This window comes from Odocoileus virginianus, unplaced genomic scaffold (assembly GCF_023699985.2).
Source record: "Odocoileus virginianus isolate 20LAN1187 ecotype Illinois unplaced genomic scaffold, Ovbor_1.2 Unplaced_Contig_32, whole genome shotgun sequence".
Taxonomy (NCBI): Eukaryota; Metazoa; Chordata; class Mammalia; order Artiodactyla; family Cervidae; genus Odocoileus; species Odocoileus virginianus.
The window spans coordinates 373,452-391,106 of record NW_027224349.1 but is presented as its reverse complement, the minus strand read 5'-3'; the positions used below and the strand labels follow the sequence as shown (position 1 = coordinate 391,106).

General features: G+C 38.2%; 1 protein-coding gene across 4 annotated transcripts in view; it reads right to left on the bottom strand.

Moving 5' to 3' along the window:
- LOC110132251 (ubiquitin carboxyl-terminal hydrolase 9X-like) overlaps window positions 1-17,149 on the bottom strand; it is a 144,579-nt gene extending 127,430 nt beyond the window's left edge. For all 4 annotated transcript variants that reach the window (XR_002312416.2, XM_020885471.2, XM_070464606.1 and 1 more), the window contains exon 1: window positions 16,785-17,149. The gene's annotated coding sequence lies outside the window, so the exon portion shown is untranslated. The remainder of the gene's footprint in view (window positions 1-16,784) is intronic.
- Between the last annotated feature and the right edge of the window lie 506 nt (window positions 17,150-17,655).

Genomic DNA, 17,655 nt, shown 5'->3' with positions numbered 1-17,655 from the left:
AGTGCAACTGGTTGAGCTCCCTGTTTACAGCAGCCTCCCACCAGTTATCTACATTACAAATGACAATGTATATATTGCAATGCTACTCTCCCAATTCATCTCACTCTCTCTTTCTCCATCTTTGAACTCAAATGGGTGCTCTGTGAGAGGTATCCTTCGCAAGTCTCATCAACTCCCCTTATACTCAGCTCTCAAAGCCTGTTGCATTGCACTTCCTATTTTGAGCATCTATATGACTATCCCTCTGTAAGATGATAGGACAAACTACATAACAATGACAGTGGCTTTATTTTGTTCAGCGTGAACTCCAAGAAGCCTGTCAAATGAGCTATGTCAAATGTTTCACCAATCTAGCAACCACTATCAAAATTTCACAAAAATACACTGAAAATCACTGACTCCCAATCTTTCTATGTCCTTTGCAACTGTATCCACTAATTGATGCTAAGAAACTCATCACAAATCCAGAATCTTCTCATATATTAATTAAAAACCATCTCTGAATCACTTTTCACTCATTTCTTACCTCAAAATCTAGAAATTTAGGGATCTGTAATGGCTACCAAAATAGAACATTAAATCAGTTACCTTTATTTAGTCCCCATACACAGAATACCAAAATGATAGCTTTATTCTCCTTACTGAACTACATATCACACACTACTGGTGAGAATGAAAAACTGGCAGTCCATCATTTTAAAAAACAATTTCACAGTTTCTTACTAAAGTAAAAATAGGTTTGCCATACAACCCAGCAATCATACTCTTGGTTATTCAACCAAACAAAAACTTACCTCCTAACAAAAAACTGCTCATAAACATTTCGAGCAGCTCTTTTCACACTGACCAAAAACTGGAAGCAACCAAAATGTCCTTCAAAAAGTTAACAACTGCGGCACCAAAACACAGTGGAATATTATTCATAGATAAAAGACATGGCACAATAAACAATAAAAAGACACGGCGAAATCTCAAATCCATGCTGCTGTAAAGTGGTTTCTTTAATCAGTATGAAAAGACAACATTCTGGAACATTCTAAGTAACATCCTGAAAAATGCAATACTACGGAGACAGCAAAATTGACTGTGGCTGCTAAGTATTCAGTGAAAGGGGAGAGGAGATGAAGGAGTAGAGCACAGCACATTTTAAGGAACTGGAATGTTCCCATATGATATAATAATGAATGCATGACATTATAGATTTGCCCTAACCAATAGAGTTGTACAACATGGAGTGAACCCTAACATAAACTACGGGCCCTTGTTAATATTGATGTATCAATATAGATTTATGCACTGCAACAAACATATTAAAGTAAGCTGTAAACACAGAGAGGGCAAATAGGAACTATTTTCTATGTAATTTTCCTGCAAATCTAAAACTCCCTCACAAAATAGCTATTAAAAATTTTTCCCCTTTGAAATAAGACCAGAAACTATCAAACTCCTAGAGGAGAACATAGGCAAAACACTCTCCGACATAAATCACAGCAGGATCCTCTATGACCCACATCCCAGAATTTCAGAAATAAAAGCAAAAATAAACAAATGGGACCTAATGAAACTTAAAAGCTTTTGCACAACAAAGGAAACTATAAGCAAGGTGAAAAGACAGCCCTCAGATTGGGAGAAAATAATAGCAAATGAAGCAACAGACAAAGGATTAATCTCAAAAATATACAAGCAACTCCTCCAGCTCAACTCCAGAAAAATAAATGACCCAATCACAAAATGGGCCAAAGAACTCAACAGACATTTCTCCAAGGAAGACATACAGATGGCTAACAAACACATGAAAAGATGCTCAACATCACTCATTATCAGAGAAATGCAAATCAAAACCACAATGAGGTACCATTATACGCCAGTCAGGATGGCTGCTATCCAAAAGTCTACAAGCAATAAATGCTGGAGAGGGTGTGGAGAAAAGGGAACCCTCTTACACTGTTGGTGGGAATGCAAGCTAGTACAGCCACTATGGAAAACAGTGTGGAGATTTCTTAAAAAGCTGGAAATAGAACTGCCATATGACCCAGCAATCCCACTTCTGGGCATACACACCAAGGAAACCAGATCTGAAAGAGCCACATGCACCCCAATGTTCATCGCAGCACTGTTTATAATAGCCAGGACATGGAAGCAACCCAGATGCCCATCAGCAGACGAATGGATGAGGAAGCTGTGGTACATATACACCATGGAATATTACTCAGCCATTAAAAAGAATTCATTTGAATCACTTCTAATGAGATGGATGAAACTGGAGCCCATTATACAGAGCGAAGTAAGCCAGAAAGATAAAGACCATTACAGTATACTAACACATATATATGGACTTTAGAAAGATGGTAACGATAACTCTATATGCAAAACAGAAAAAGAGACTCAGATGTATGGAACAGACTTGTGGACTCTGGGAGAAGGCAAGGGTGGGATGTTTCAGGAGAACAGCATTGAAACATGTGTATTATCTAGGGTGAAACGGATAACCAGCTCAGGTTGGGTACATGAGACAAGTGCTCGGGCCTGGTGCACTGGGAAAGACCCAGAGGGATCGGGTGGAGAGGGAGGTGGGAGGGGGGACTGGGATGGGGAATACATGTAAATCCATGGCTAATTCATATCAATGTATAACAAAAACTACTGTAATGATGTAAAGTAATTAGCCTCCAACTAATAAAAATTTAAAAAAAAAAAAAAGAAAAAAAAAATTCTCTTTTAGTGATAAAAAACAAAGAATCAACATAAAATTTTACATGCAACTATTTACACCAAAATCTAATCACTGCATGTCTCTACTCTTTTTATGAGAAAAAACTAAGATTTCTCTTAATGTTACTTTACCTAACAGATTACTTTTTAGCTCCATTAACATTCTTCACACTTAACAAAGGTATTCTCAGCAAGGCAACCAACATTTTATCTGCTCTAGAAAGAAAGTAGCACTAGAGAGATCCTCAAGGCAAGAATTTGATGGCCCCTATCAATAGTCGTATAAGGAATTCATCGATTCAACTGTCTAAGCCTTCAGGTAGAAGACTGCTACCACAGGTGACACTGAGTACATTGTCTAGAGAGAGCCTGAACCAAAACTATCAATGGTGTTAAAGGAATAAATACAACCCAAGAGCTACAGTAAAATAAGATAGCTAACCATCATAGCTCAGTTGGTAAAGAATCCACCAGGAATGCAGGAGACCTGGGTTCAAATCCCTGGGTTGGGAAGATGTTCTGGAGATCTACTGGAATTTTCTGGGCTGCAAAGTTCCCCAGGAGATCTACTGGAGATTCCATTCCAGTATTCTGGCCTGGAGAATTCCAGGGCTGGATAGTCCATGAGGCAACAAAGAGTCAAAAACAACTGACTGTCACTTCACTTTCAAGATTTCCAACAGTGAGTCCAAGTCTATTTCACTTGGCCATACCTTGAAGCATTTGGGATCTTAGTTTCCAGATAAGGAACCGAAAACCCACAATCCCTGCAGTGGAAGCTTGGAGACATAAACACTGGACCACCAGGGAAGTCTCTTAAGTCTCTCATTTTGAGGTTAAATAACTCACAAAGTGGCTGAAGCCCTAGTACTGCAATCCAAGTCTCTTAACAGACAAAAGGATACTTATATTAACTACCAAACTCCCCCTCAACTAGTCACATATGCTGATCTCGAAATGGATAACTTCACTTCAGAAACCAAGAACTTCACTCAAGAGATATTACAGAAAAATTTCTGAACAGCATATACTATAGCTCTGTTTCTTTAGATTCTTTAGTATCCAGTAAATCAATAATATATTAATAATTCATTAACAATGTGATAAAGTAATTTAGATTATATAACAACAATCTGAGAGTATACATAATCACTGTATAAATGTTAATAAGTAAAAACTCAGTTATTCAATAGTATTTAGCAAGTAAGAGAACATGCTACTACAAATGGACTTAAATTTGATGAAATAAAATTGTTTTTAAGGCAGGACAGGAAGGAGATCAAACCTGTCAATTCTAAAGGGGATCAGCCCTGAATAGCCACTGGAAGGATTGATGCTGAAATTCCAATACTTTAGCCAAAGTATTGGAATACTTTGTAAATAGTAATGGAAAGGGCTGACTGACTGGAAAAGACTTTGATGCTGGAAAGATTAAGGGCCAGAGGAGAAGGGAATGACAGAGGATGAGATGGTATCACTGACTTAATGTACATGAATTCAAGCAAACTACAGGAGATAGTGAAGGACAGGAAGCCTGGTGTGCTGCAGTTCATGGGATCACAAAGAGTTGTACACAACTTAACAACTGAACAACAAAGGCAGGAAAGAAAATTTCTAAACGCAAAATTCTCCCCGTATTTTATGAGTCACCACCTCCTCCCTCCCCTCTAGTTTGCATCTGTACTACACCCTTACTAGATTCCCTCGGAAGACACAGAATGGCCTGAACACCCAAAAAGTGGGGGGAAAGGCAATTTCTTCCTGGCACCAATAAACTAATTCCTTAGCAGATAGTATTTCTTTCTCAATAGAGGTCACAATAAGCCATCAGTTGCCTTGCTGGCAATGTAAACTATCAATATATTACTTTGATGAGTTAACACAGGAGACAAAAGGAAGATAAATCAGGGTTCTACTGAATGGTGCTACATTAGTTGAAAGGAAGCCAGGAAAGCCTCCCATGATTCTCTTTCTACTAATGTAATTTCCACAAAGCCAGCACTGAGGATTACTAAACTAACCCTTTACCGACAACAATTCAAGTTAAAGCAGTTTCTATGGCTCAGATAACACCTTCTCCCAACAAGGAATGGATATACCTGTGGACACTACTACATTAGTCTCCTCTAACTCTCAAGCCCTCTACCTCCAGCTCACAAGGTACAAGTCAACAACTCTAACAGCCCTCAAGCTATGGGAATGCAAACTTAATAGAATTATGATTCCAAAACACTCAGCAGACCAGGGCATCTCGGCACTACAAATACCAAACAACTCAGGGGGTTGGGGAATATTTTGTGAATTCCAAGATGCTTAACAACAACTCTGTTCTGTAACCACTGAACTTGCCAACCAGTCCAAGTCAATTCCTCCCACCACACAACTCATGACAATCAAAAGTACTACCAGGGCTTCTTGTAATGCAAGGGACTGTAGTTCTATCCCTGGTCTGGGAAAATCCCACAAGCTGCAGAACTAAGCCCAAGTGCCAAAAGAGAAACCACCTTAGTGAAAAGCCCATGCACCACAACCAGAGAATGTCCACATGCAACAAAGACCCAGGGCAGTAAAAAATGATAAAGTAACTTTTTAAAAAAGTATTTCTAGACATTGCACAACATCTAAAAAAAAAAGGCAAAATTAGCCCGAAGTGAAAACCACGACTATAGTAAATTACATAAAAGTCAAAAGTGAAAGTCAAGTCGCTCAGTCACGTCCAACTCCTGCGGCCCCATGGACTATAGCCTACCAGGCTTCTCCGTCCATGGGATTTTCCAGGCAAGAATTCTGGAGTGGGTTGCCATTTCCTTCTCCAGGAGATCTTCCCAACCCAGGGATTGAACCTGGGTCTCCCACATTGTAGGCAGATGCTTTACCATCTGAGCCACCAGGGAAGTCCTAAATTACATAAAGCATTCAGATAATCATTTATTTTTATCCTGTTTCAATCAATTCATAGACATACTATGAATAACAAACATATCAATCACATATAAGAGATTATAATTATTTACAGAAAGGTCTGGGCAACTACCTCAAGTAAAAAGAGGACACTACATTCAAATACAATAAATCAGCACAAAGACAGAAATACAGATCTATGGAACAGAATAGAAAGTCCAGAGATAAATCCACGAACCTATGGACACCTTATCTTCAACATAGAAGGCAAGGAAAAAAGACAACCTCTTTAACAAGTGGTGCTGGGAAAACTGGTCAACCACCTGTAAAAGAATGAAACTAGAACACTTGCTAACACCATACACAAAAATAAACTCAAAATGGATTAAAGATCTAATGTAAGATCAGAAACTATAAAACTACTAGAGGAGAACATAGGCAAAACACTCTCCGACATAAATCACAGCAGGATCCTTTATGAGCCACCTCCCAGAATATTGGAAATAAAAGCAAAAAGAAACAAATGGGACCTAATGAAACTTAAAAGCTTTTGCACAACAAAGGAAACTACAAGCAAGATGAAAAGACAGCCCTCAGATTGGGAGAAAATAGCAGCAAACGAAGCAACAGACAAAGGATTAATCTCAAGAACACTACTGCCTAACACAAATCTGTGACAATAACAGGCTGTGCCTTATTTTGCTCTTTTTCTGATTCCCTATAGCAGAACTCTCTACTGTTTATAGACACTACTGACTCCTTTGCTGTATTTTAAAATAAGATACTGGTAAAGAGTTTTTGCTCTTACATTAGATATGAAGATGTTTACTTTCTTGTTACTGTTATGTATCACTTGCTAAAAATATTGTTTTAATCAGAAATAATAACCTCTTTAAAACAAAACAAACAAAAAAATATATATACAAGCAACTCCTGCAGCTCAATTCCAGAAAAATAAATGACCCAATCAAAAAATGGACCAAAGAACTAAACAGACATTTCTCCAAAGAAGACATACAGATGGCTAACAAACACATGAAAAGATGCTCAACATCACTCATTATCAGAGAAATGCAAATCAAAACCACAATGAGGTACCACTACACGCCAGTCAGGATGGCTGCTATCCAAAAGTCTGCAAGCAATAAACGCTGGAGAGGGTGTGGAGAAAAGGGAACCCTCTTACACTGTTGGTGAGAATGCAAACTAGTACAGCCGCTATGGAGAACAGTGTGGAGATTTCTTAAAAAACTGGAAATAGAACTGCCATATGACCCAGCAATCCCACTTCTGGGCATACACACCGAGGAAACCAGATCTGAAAGAGACATGTGTACCCCAATGTTCATCACAGCACTGTTTATAATAGCCAGGACACGGAAGCCACCTAGATGCCCATCAGCAGACAAATGGATAAGGAAGCTGTGGTACAATACACAATGGAATATTACTTAGCCATTAAAAAGAATTCATTTGAATCAGTTCTAATGAGATGGATGAAACTGGAGCCCATTATACAGAGTGAATTAAGCCAGAAAGATAAAGACCATTACAGTATACTAACACATATATATAGAATTTAGAAAGATGGTAATGATAACCCTATATGCAAAGCAGAAAGAGAGACACAGATGTACAGAACAGACTTTTAGACTCTGTGGGAGAAGGCGAGGGTGGGATGTTTTGAGAGAACAGCATCGAAACATGTATATTATCTAGGGTGAAACAGATCACCAGCCCAGGTGGGATGCATGAGACAAGTGCTCGGGCCTGGTGCACTGGGAAGACCCAGAGGGATCGGGTCGAGAGGGAGGTGCGAGGGGGGATCGGGATGGGGAATACATGTAATTCCATGGCTGATTCATGGCAATGTATGACAAAAACCACTACAATATTGTAAAGTACTTAGCCTCCAACTAATAAAAATAAATGAAAAAAAGGAAAAAAAGAAAAAAAAATACATTAAATCAATCTCGTATCAAAGGCGGAAACAGACACTGAACTCACAACGGGAAAACCTCTCAGACGAGAAATAAAATATCAAGGAGAAAGACAGCTATTTTAAAAAACCTAAGATGAGGACTTCCCTGGTGGTTAGGTGGCTAAGATTCGTTGGTCCCAATGTACACATCCTTGGTTTGATCTCTAGTAAGGAAAACAGATCCTACATGTTGCAACTAAGAGTTGGCACACCACAACTAAAGATTCCTCATGCTGCAACAAAGAACTAACAGACTCAAATAAGCGAATATTGAAAAAATGAGAAAGAATCAAAGGCTATTTTAGTTATATGTAAACCATTCTGTAAACGTCAGCCAGAGAAGATGAAAACTAGCACTAAGAACAATAATTCAAGATTGCTGGGAGAAATATCAATAACCTCAGATATGCAGATGATACCACCCTTTTGGCAGAAAGTGAAGAACTAAAGAGCCTCTTGATGAAAGTGAAAGAGGAGAGTGAAAAAGTTGGCTTAAAGCTAACATTCAGAAAACTAAGATCATGGCATCTGGTCCCACCACCTCATGGGAAATAGATGGGGAGACAGTGGAAACAGTGTCAGACTTTATTTTGGGGGCTCCAAAATCACTGCAGATGATGACTGCAGCCATGAAATTAAAAGATGCTTCCTTCTTGGAAGGAAAGTTATGACCAACCTAAACAGTATATTAAAAAGCAGAGACATTACTTTGCCAACAAAGGTCCGTCTGATCAAGGCTATGGTTTTTCCAGTGGTCATGTATGGATGTGAGAGTTGGACTGTGAAGAAAGCTGAGCGCCGAAAAACTGATGCTTTTGAACTATGGTGTTGGAGAAGACTCTTCAGAGTCCTTTGAACTACAAGGAGATCCAACCAGTCCATCCTAAAGCAGGTAAGTCCTGGGTATTCATTGGAAGGACTGATGCTGAAGCTGAAACTCCAATGCTTTGGCCACCTCATGCGAAGTGTTAACTCACTGGAAAAGACCCTGGTGCTGGGAGGGATTGGGGGCAGAAGCGGCCAACAGAGGATGAGATGGCTGGATGGCATCACTGACTCGATGGACGTTAAATGTGAGTAAACTGCGGGAATTAGTGATGGACAGGGAGGCCTGGCATGCTGCGAGTCATGGGGTTGCAAAGAGTCGGACTGAGGGACTGGACTGAAGTGAAGAACAAGAAAAATCCTCCCCCCAAAAAGAGAATGAAGTTGTAAAACTGTAAACCTCAAGTTTACATGGAAACACCTGAGTTAAAGTAAATGGAGTATAGCAAAGAATTTTTTGGTTATGTGTGAGATTTTAAGAGCTGGAAACAGAAAGTTCTGTTAAAACTAACTTCATCAGGGGTGTTTTAAGCAGTATAGTGAGAAGTTTGGGGGAGGAAGCAGCATCAGTATCCGACATAGAGACAAGCATTATGAATCTTCCAGGCATGAAGAACGGATAGTATATATCTAAGCACTAAAACTTTAAGGAAACAGAGGCAAACAAGAAAATTTTTATTAAACTGAAATACACAGCAACTAATAAAAACTTTGATTCAGGTAATACTCAGGTATTTACCAAAACAAAAATAATCATCACAGCATATACAGCAAAAACCGCAATCTAAAAAGGGCATCAAGTGGAAGACTAACTACATCACAATACATCTATTAGATGGAGCAATAACAGGCCTGAATAATCCCACTTACAGATAACTTTTTAAATGACAACATAAGTAGTAACTTGTACTTACAGTATTTTCACTTATTTTTTAAATTAAAAAGTGCACACGAAGAAATACCTAACTAATTATACAATTGTTTCTCCATGATGCTATCAGAGATAAAATATTTGCACACAAATATTTTGTCTGTTTTGTCTTCTATTTCTCTTTTATGGGGCCCAAAACTTTTCACCCATCAACAATAAACGTTAACTTTCATAGACACATGCACCCCAAATACATGTGTGCGTAAGTGCTTAGAATAAATTGTAGGCTACACTGGAAATACACTCAAAGCCAAGGGCTCTCTGCATATCCTTTAAGATCAGAAGCTTCAGCATCACCTGAGAACTTATCAGAAATGCAGAATCTCAAGAGTACCACTCTAGACTAAAGTGAACCACTGAGTCATGTCTGATTCTTTGAGACTTCATGGACTAAACAGTTCATGGAATTCTCCAGGCCAGAACAACTGGAATGGGGAGCCTTTCCCTTCTCCAGGGTATCTTCCCAACCCAGGGATCCAACCCACAAATTTTTTACATTGCAGGGGGATTTTTTACCAGCTAATCCACAAGGGAAGCCCAATAACACTGAAGTGGACAGGCTATCCATTCTCCAGCAGATCTTCCTGACCCAGGAATCAAACCAGGGTCTTCTGCAGATTCTGTACAACTGATCTGTTATCTAAAAATCTAAGGACAGAGTACAACTGTGTATTTTTACAGGTAAATTCTTCTAGGATTTCCTAGAACACAAAGGACTACAATTTTTAGTTCCTGAAGAACTATGTCAAAAATGACAAAATGTCTTCACAATAAAAACATACTCTGGACTTCCCTGGTGGTCCGCTGGCTAAGACCATGCTCTCAATACAGGGAACCTGGGTTCAATCCCTGGTCAGGGAACTAGAACCCACATGCCATAACTAGGGCTTATCACATTCATACAAATAGAATACTAAAATATATATACATATATATTGTTTACAAAATGCATGGGTCTTATGCCAAAGTGAAAACTAGCTTCATTTAGAAGTTCACGGTAACAGCTACCTAACGAAAATGTTAAGAAAAGAGAATGATGATCAGTAACCTTACAGTCTTTAAAGGGCAATTAGTAGAAATGAAGCTGGCATACAAAATGGAAAAGGGAGATTTCCTTACTTCCTTTTTTCTTGTCTCTGACTTCACCTGGGCTGACAGAAATTGAAATCCAATCTTCATGTAACTAGCTCAAATATTACTCAAAACAAAATAATTTCTTTAATTTGGTATTCAATATGTTTAGTCATCATGTGATTAATTAGCCAAAAAAATACATAAAAAATGTTAAACTGTGAGGTACCATCAAATAATGCATCAATATGCACAGTACTTCTAGGTTTTTGGAAATCAAGTAAAAATGGTTGTCTGCTACCAGGCACAGTATTATCCTAGGTTTTCTGGAAAACACACAAATACAGGAGAAGATTCCTCACCTTTCCAAGATTATTATCCAGTACTAGGCAGGAAGTTTACATATACAAAATAACTCACTACTAAGTAAAAAGACAAACAGGTAATAGGATCTAGAAAGGTTAATAACCAATAACTTTTTAGACTTGTCACTGTTAACATTTACCGTTAATAATCAATGACATTTTACGACAACAACTTCACAAAGAAAATAATGGACTTCATGCCATCTTTGTCAAAACTATTTCACATCTCTGAGAAACAAAGGAGAAATCATGTAGACAATGGTCAACTGATCTGATGATTATTCAATAATGGTTACTACCAACATGCTAGACACTCCTCAGTACTAGGAAAAGTGGCTCAGGACCTTAACCTGATCCAGTGGACACCACCAACTTAAAAGAATCTGAAGGAACACATTAATCAAATCAGAATAAAATATTAAAATAAAGCTAGAAGGACACACATATACCATGAAAACACAAGACAGAACATAAACACAAAAAAGGAGAGGAACAAGAGAAAGAAGTTTAAAATCTTTATCAAGTATTCATAAAGCCAATTTATGAACTCCAGGTTTCACTTTTCTAGTACATTTGATATTTGCACTGCATGACAGAAAACTGAAGTTTAATTTTTTTGACTGACATAAACTGAAAAGTACAAGGGAAATTCCACTGGCTTAATAACAGTTTACACTTCACTTTCATCAAAGGAGAACTAAGAGGGAATACTAAAGCAAGCAAAATTAGCCTGTCCTAACTATTCCCATCCAATTCACGTGACATGACATCTGAAAATAAAACCTATCTCTATTCTGCACACAGATATGTGACAAGCATTTAGGACATGACCAGGTAAAAAGCAGATCCTGAACAAATATTTGTTCAAAGTAAAAGGAAACCAGTGTTAAGAGAAAAAAAGAGTAGTAGAGGGGAAACTACTTGGTAAGAAACACATAACCAAACCTTGGTTCTAAGCAGAACCCAGTTCCTCATGTATTACACCACAATTCTTTTCACTGTGTGTCTTATAAGTTTGGATGAGATTTTTGACACCACCACTGACAATTCTAACAAGAGGATACAGCTGCCTAGCTGCAGAGTAACAAAATTTTCAAAGCATGTCAGGTCTCCCCTTTCCCAAAAATTAACTGCACATCATGATTATCCATTAAGTTTCTTGCCCACCAATATTTAGATTCCACCCTAGAATTATACAATTAGAATCCCCTAGATTCTATCTGAGTGAGACCTAATTACATTACTAATTACATTTTTCAAGCAATTCCACAAGTAATTCTGAGCCAAGGCAGAAAACTGTAATTATACAATGACTTTTAAGATTGAATAAAAAAAAACTTACTATCAAATCCACACAATTTACATGCATATGTTTCAATAAAATATAGGAACAGGACATGTTCCTGCATCAAACTACAATATTTTTTCACATGTAATTCCTTAAATATGTATAACAATCACTTTATAATCACTCAATGGAAAAATAAAAATAAGGATATTTACTGATAAATTCAACCCCCAATTCACAGAAAACATTGTAAGTTTAATGTAATCTTTTTTATTTCAACTATTTTTATTTAAATAATTTCATAAACATTGAAAACTCTCTTTCACACACAACCTAAGGTAGCAAAGCACTTATAGAAAACAAACCAATTTTAAACATACATGAAACTTCGAACACTTAAAGTGAGATAAGAGAATTTCAAAACACCAAAAAGTCTTTTACAGATAACATAAGTAACTAACAGGAAGACAATGCCTCAATTTGGCATCTTTTATAATTAAAGTTATCCAAACATTTTTAACAATAAACTCACCAAATAAAATATTCTGTATATGTTGGGAGCCACAGGAAAAGAGAACTTTAACTCTGTTGAATACCCATCTCTGTGGCTACTTATCAGTACTGAAATAATTTAATAATCTTTTTTTAAAATAATAATCTTTAAGACAATATTACAAAAAAATTTTTTTAATCAAACCTGAGTCTATTCTGATTGTCACATTTCAATGTTTAAAGATGAGAAATACGAACCTGTGATTACAGAATATTATGACAATAATTTGTACAAAAGATGGAATCACCACTAGCTGACCTCAGAACTCAATTTTCAGGTCTGTGGAAATAACAGTATCTTAATAAAACAATGCATACTAAGTGCTAAATAGCTCTAACATAGTTAAAACGCAAAAGTGAAAGTCACTCAGTCCTGTCTGACTCTTTGCGACTCCATGGACTATACAGTCCATGGAATTCTCCAGGCCAGAATACTGGAGTGGGTAGCCATTTCCTTCCCCAGGGGATCTTCCCAATGCAGGAATTGAACCCAGGTCTTCTGCATTGCAGGCGGATTCTTTACCAGCTGAGCCACAAGGAAAGGCCTAAAATGCAAAACACAACTTTAAAAATGACAGTTTGTGCCTCAACTGGTAAAGAATCTGCTTGCAATGCACAAGAGCCAGGTTCAAATCCTGGATCAGAAGAGAAGAAAATAGCAACCCACTCCAGTATTCTCACCTGGAAAATCCAATGGACAGAGGAACCTGGCAGGCTACAGCCCATGAGAATGCAGAGTCAGACACTGAGTGAGTAACACACTAAAAAATTAAAACTGCATGCTTAGAAATAGTAAGTAAGCGATTCTTGCCCACAGTACTCTTAAAGGTCACTTTAAGGGCTTCATATTAGACAAATTAAGTGGGAGTTGTTGCTGGGGAGTTGGGAGGAGAGTGTAATAAATAATTACCAGGATATTTTAAAAGCTCCACAAGACTTTTAATGTATCAGGGTAGAGCTAAAAAACTCTGTTAACACTTTCCCAAATATTGTCAGACCCTATATTCAAATAAGACTAATTAATGATAATCAATGTGTTTTTTTTTTAATTTTTTCCATTTATTTTTATTAGTTGGAGGCTAATTACTTTACATCATTACAGTAGTTTTTGTCATACATTGAAATGAATTAGCCATGGATTTACATGTATTCCCCATCTCGGTCCCCCCTCCCACCTCCCTCTCCACCCGATCCCTCTGGGATAATCAATGTTTTTAAGGACACAACTTCTAACAGAGCAAAATGGAAACTAAAAATTTGTTTCTTGAGTACTGAAGTAAGGAAATACATCAAGGTTCAGGAAACATTAGGTAAAAGTAAAAATGCAATGGAAACATAAAAGTGTCACTATCACGACAGCTGCCCAACAATAGCACTTAATTTCACCCGAGGTTTTCAGGTGGCCGAGTAGTAAAAATCTGCCTGTCAAGCAGGAAATGTAGATTCAATTTCTGGGCTGGTTAAGAACCCCGGGAGAAGAAAACCTGGGAATCCCATGGACAGAAGAGCCTGGTGGGCTACAATCCATGGGGTCACAAAAGAGTCAGACATGACACAGCAACTAAACCACCATCACCACCACAATTTTTAACAATTTCACTGTCACTGTCATTACAATGTAACTTATGCAAAGCTACTCTGCAGGATACACAAGACACACCAACACATCAAGTGTAGTTCAGAAATAAGCCCTTATTTATAAAACGTTTTTTTAATATGTCAAATGATTTTCAACAAAGGTGCCAAGACTACTGCAGTGTGAAAGAAAAATATTTTAAACAACCTTCCCTGAACCAACTGGAGAGCCAAATGCAAAAGATGAATCTGGGTTCCTGAATTACACAATTAACAAAAGTTAACAGGGATGGCAGACCAAGACATAAATACTTCATAAAATCCATAAAAAAATATGAATCTTTACGACCTTCAGCTAAGCAAATATTTCGTGGCTAGACATGAAAAGTGATAAAAAGGAAAACACTAAGAAACTGAACTTAATGAAAATTTAAAAATACTGCATTTCTAAAGACACCATAAAGAAAGTGAAAGGAGAAAACACAGATTAAGAGTAATATTGCAAGTCACATACCAGAGAAAAGCTACAATATAAAGCGAAAAAAAATTTTCAATGAGTTTAAATAGATATTTCTCCAAGTGAAGATCTACAAACAGCCAACAAGCAGATAATATGCTCAATATGACTAGTCATTAGGGAAATGCAAATTAACCACAATAAGACACCACTACAAATCCACTAAAATCAGTATAACCAGAAAATTGAAATTAGTCAAAATGGATTGGAAATCTCATAAACTGTTGGTAAATGGGGCAATCTTGTGAGGAACAAGATTGTACAGTTCAAATTAATTTTTTAAATTCATCTTAAATTTAAAATACAAACCAGTAATTCTGCTCCTAGGTACTAGCCAACCCAAAACCATATTGTTCACACACCAACATTTGAGAAATATCCAGTTTCAAACACAATAAGCTGCATCAAAGAAAAATTATTCATGGAAGTGCTTTATCTTACTGAAATATTGAAAATGCATTTCAAGGTAACCAGAAAAAAAGACCCATTTCTACACACTAATATAATTTACAGTAAAAATCTGCTCTTAAAAATTACTTTAGAACTTAGACTCTTAAACGTAATTAATGTTTTGCTGTTATGCAGTCGCCTTAGAAATTCTCTGCAAATTCATAAGAAACATTCGATATTACTGTCCAACAGAAAAAAGGAGTAACTTTTAAAATATCAAGATAATATAGGTTAAATGTTTATATATGGGAAAAATGTTAAGAAGAAAAATAATTACAGTCTACATATCTTATCTTGAAATGTATGAAATATAACATGTTAAAAGGCGTCCTTTGAAACAATAATTGCAAATAGCTCCTAAATATTAAGATCCTTAAAGCTACATGCTTTAATTTTCAAATGAGCAGAACGAAAACTTATTAAGCTAGGCACCGAAGGTTACTGTCAGAAAATAATCTTACAGGACATAATCTTTAATAAGACTAGAAAAAAAAAGTCTTTTCTAAGAAGAGCATACTAAACTGTTTTTTATGTACACGAATGTCATGCAGCTTTAAGGAACGAATGCCTGCCTTCCCTGGTAAGAAAACGTTAGGGGGCATATACAATTTAAAAAAAACAGAATGCAAATTTAAGCCACATTTAAAAGGTAAAAGTCAATAAGATTTTTTTTTAAGTCATTAAGATTTTAAATGCTCTTATATTAATTAAAACACCTGTAGGAGAATGTGCACAGTGGCATATTCAAGTAACATTTTAGCATTATTTCCTAAGTATGTGCTACAGAAATGTAATATTTCATAATAACGAAAAAATTTATATATTTGAAACGTAACGAATCACATAACAAAAATGAAATATTACTACTTAAGAAACTAAGTGATGCTAATATTTCTGTAGCAAAGACAGAAAAAGATAAAAGCAAGTGTGGAACAGATGATTTTCATCACCACATCTTCCATCATCCCTCACACATCATCACTTTGGTGTAGTATATCACGCTAGCGGTTTCTCAGGCTATCTCGCTAAGTGAACAAACGCCAAAATCTGACAGACATGCGGAGCTGGAGCCCAACTCCACTTCAGATCGCTCTGTCTCAGTGATGGCGTTTTCAGTTAAGTGCAACGAAGAGACCAGTCTCCTCTGAGGACTGTGCCACAAGTCCCGAAGGTGGGGCGGTTAGCCTCCCCGCACAGAAAGAAAAAAAAGGTTACCGGAGAATGGGGGGCGGGGCGGAGAGAGACCGAGCCAACAGCCATTTTCCCTTACAGTTCAAAACACAGGCACTTTTCTAAAGCCGGATCCGCACCCATTAGCGTGGTTAGGGACACTCCACCGGGTGGGGGCGGACAAAAGACGGCCTAACAGCACCCAGCCCAGCAAGAGAAAGTAATATTTAACAACCTCCTGCCGCTGAATCCCAGGAGATGCAAAGGGGTAGGCTACTCATTGTTTAATGCAGGGCCTTTTACATCAAAAACAAACTACGAGAGAGCGGAAGGAAACACAAAACTCAATCCCTAGTACCGGGAAAAAAAATGCCATGGCCGAGCTCCGGCCTGTAGCCTGAGGAAAAAGGCCCTGCTCCCTTCTCTACACGTTGTGGCCCTCTTACCTCTTTTTTCCTCGCGGTGGCGTTTCTCTTTCCTTAGATGGGCTCCAGGCGGACCGTTTCTCCTGTTTAACGTCCGCTTACTGCTCCCGCAGCTGCGGTTTCACCTTTTAGGGCCTGGTCTCCTCACTCCGACTCAGTCCTAGCTGCCAACGCCAACACTAAAATGAGTGGCTCAGGCGGCAGTCTCCCGTAAAAGAGAGGGCAACAAAAGCAGTCAAGCTCCTCAAAGGCCTGTGAGCTGTGTTACGCTTGAAAGGGCTGGGCTCCACAGAACCCCTGAAGGGCGGGATAAGGGGACGCTGGAGCTCCAGAAGTCGCCCGCCCCGGCCCTCTTCAATATGGCGGATCCGACAAGCCAAAAAAAAAAAAAAAAAAACGGCCGAACCAGCGGCAACCGCGGCGACGCAAACTCCCACCAGCCTCAGCGCCAGTCGGAGCCTCCAGGATGACGCCACGCCGCGTCGCGTCGCCCCCTCGAAGTCCCGCCTCTCGACCACGCCCCTTAATCTTGCGTAGTACTTGATCAATCCGCGGGACCTTACTTTAGCCTTCCCCTCCCCCGTGAAATTAAAAGACTTGCTCCTTGGAAGAAAAGTTATGAGCAGGTAGACAGCATATTAAAAAGCAGAGACATCACTTTGTCAACAAAGGTCCATCTAGTCAAGGTTTTCCAGTGTTTCCAGTGGTCATGTATGGATGTGAGAGTTGCACTATAAAGAAAGCTGAGCGCCGAAAAATTGACGCTTTTGAACTGTGGTGTTGAAGACTCTTGAGAGTCTCTTGGACTGCAAGGAGAGCAAACCAGTACATACTAAAGTAGATCAGTCCGGGGTGTTCATTGGAAGGACTGATGTTGAAGCTATAACTCCAG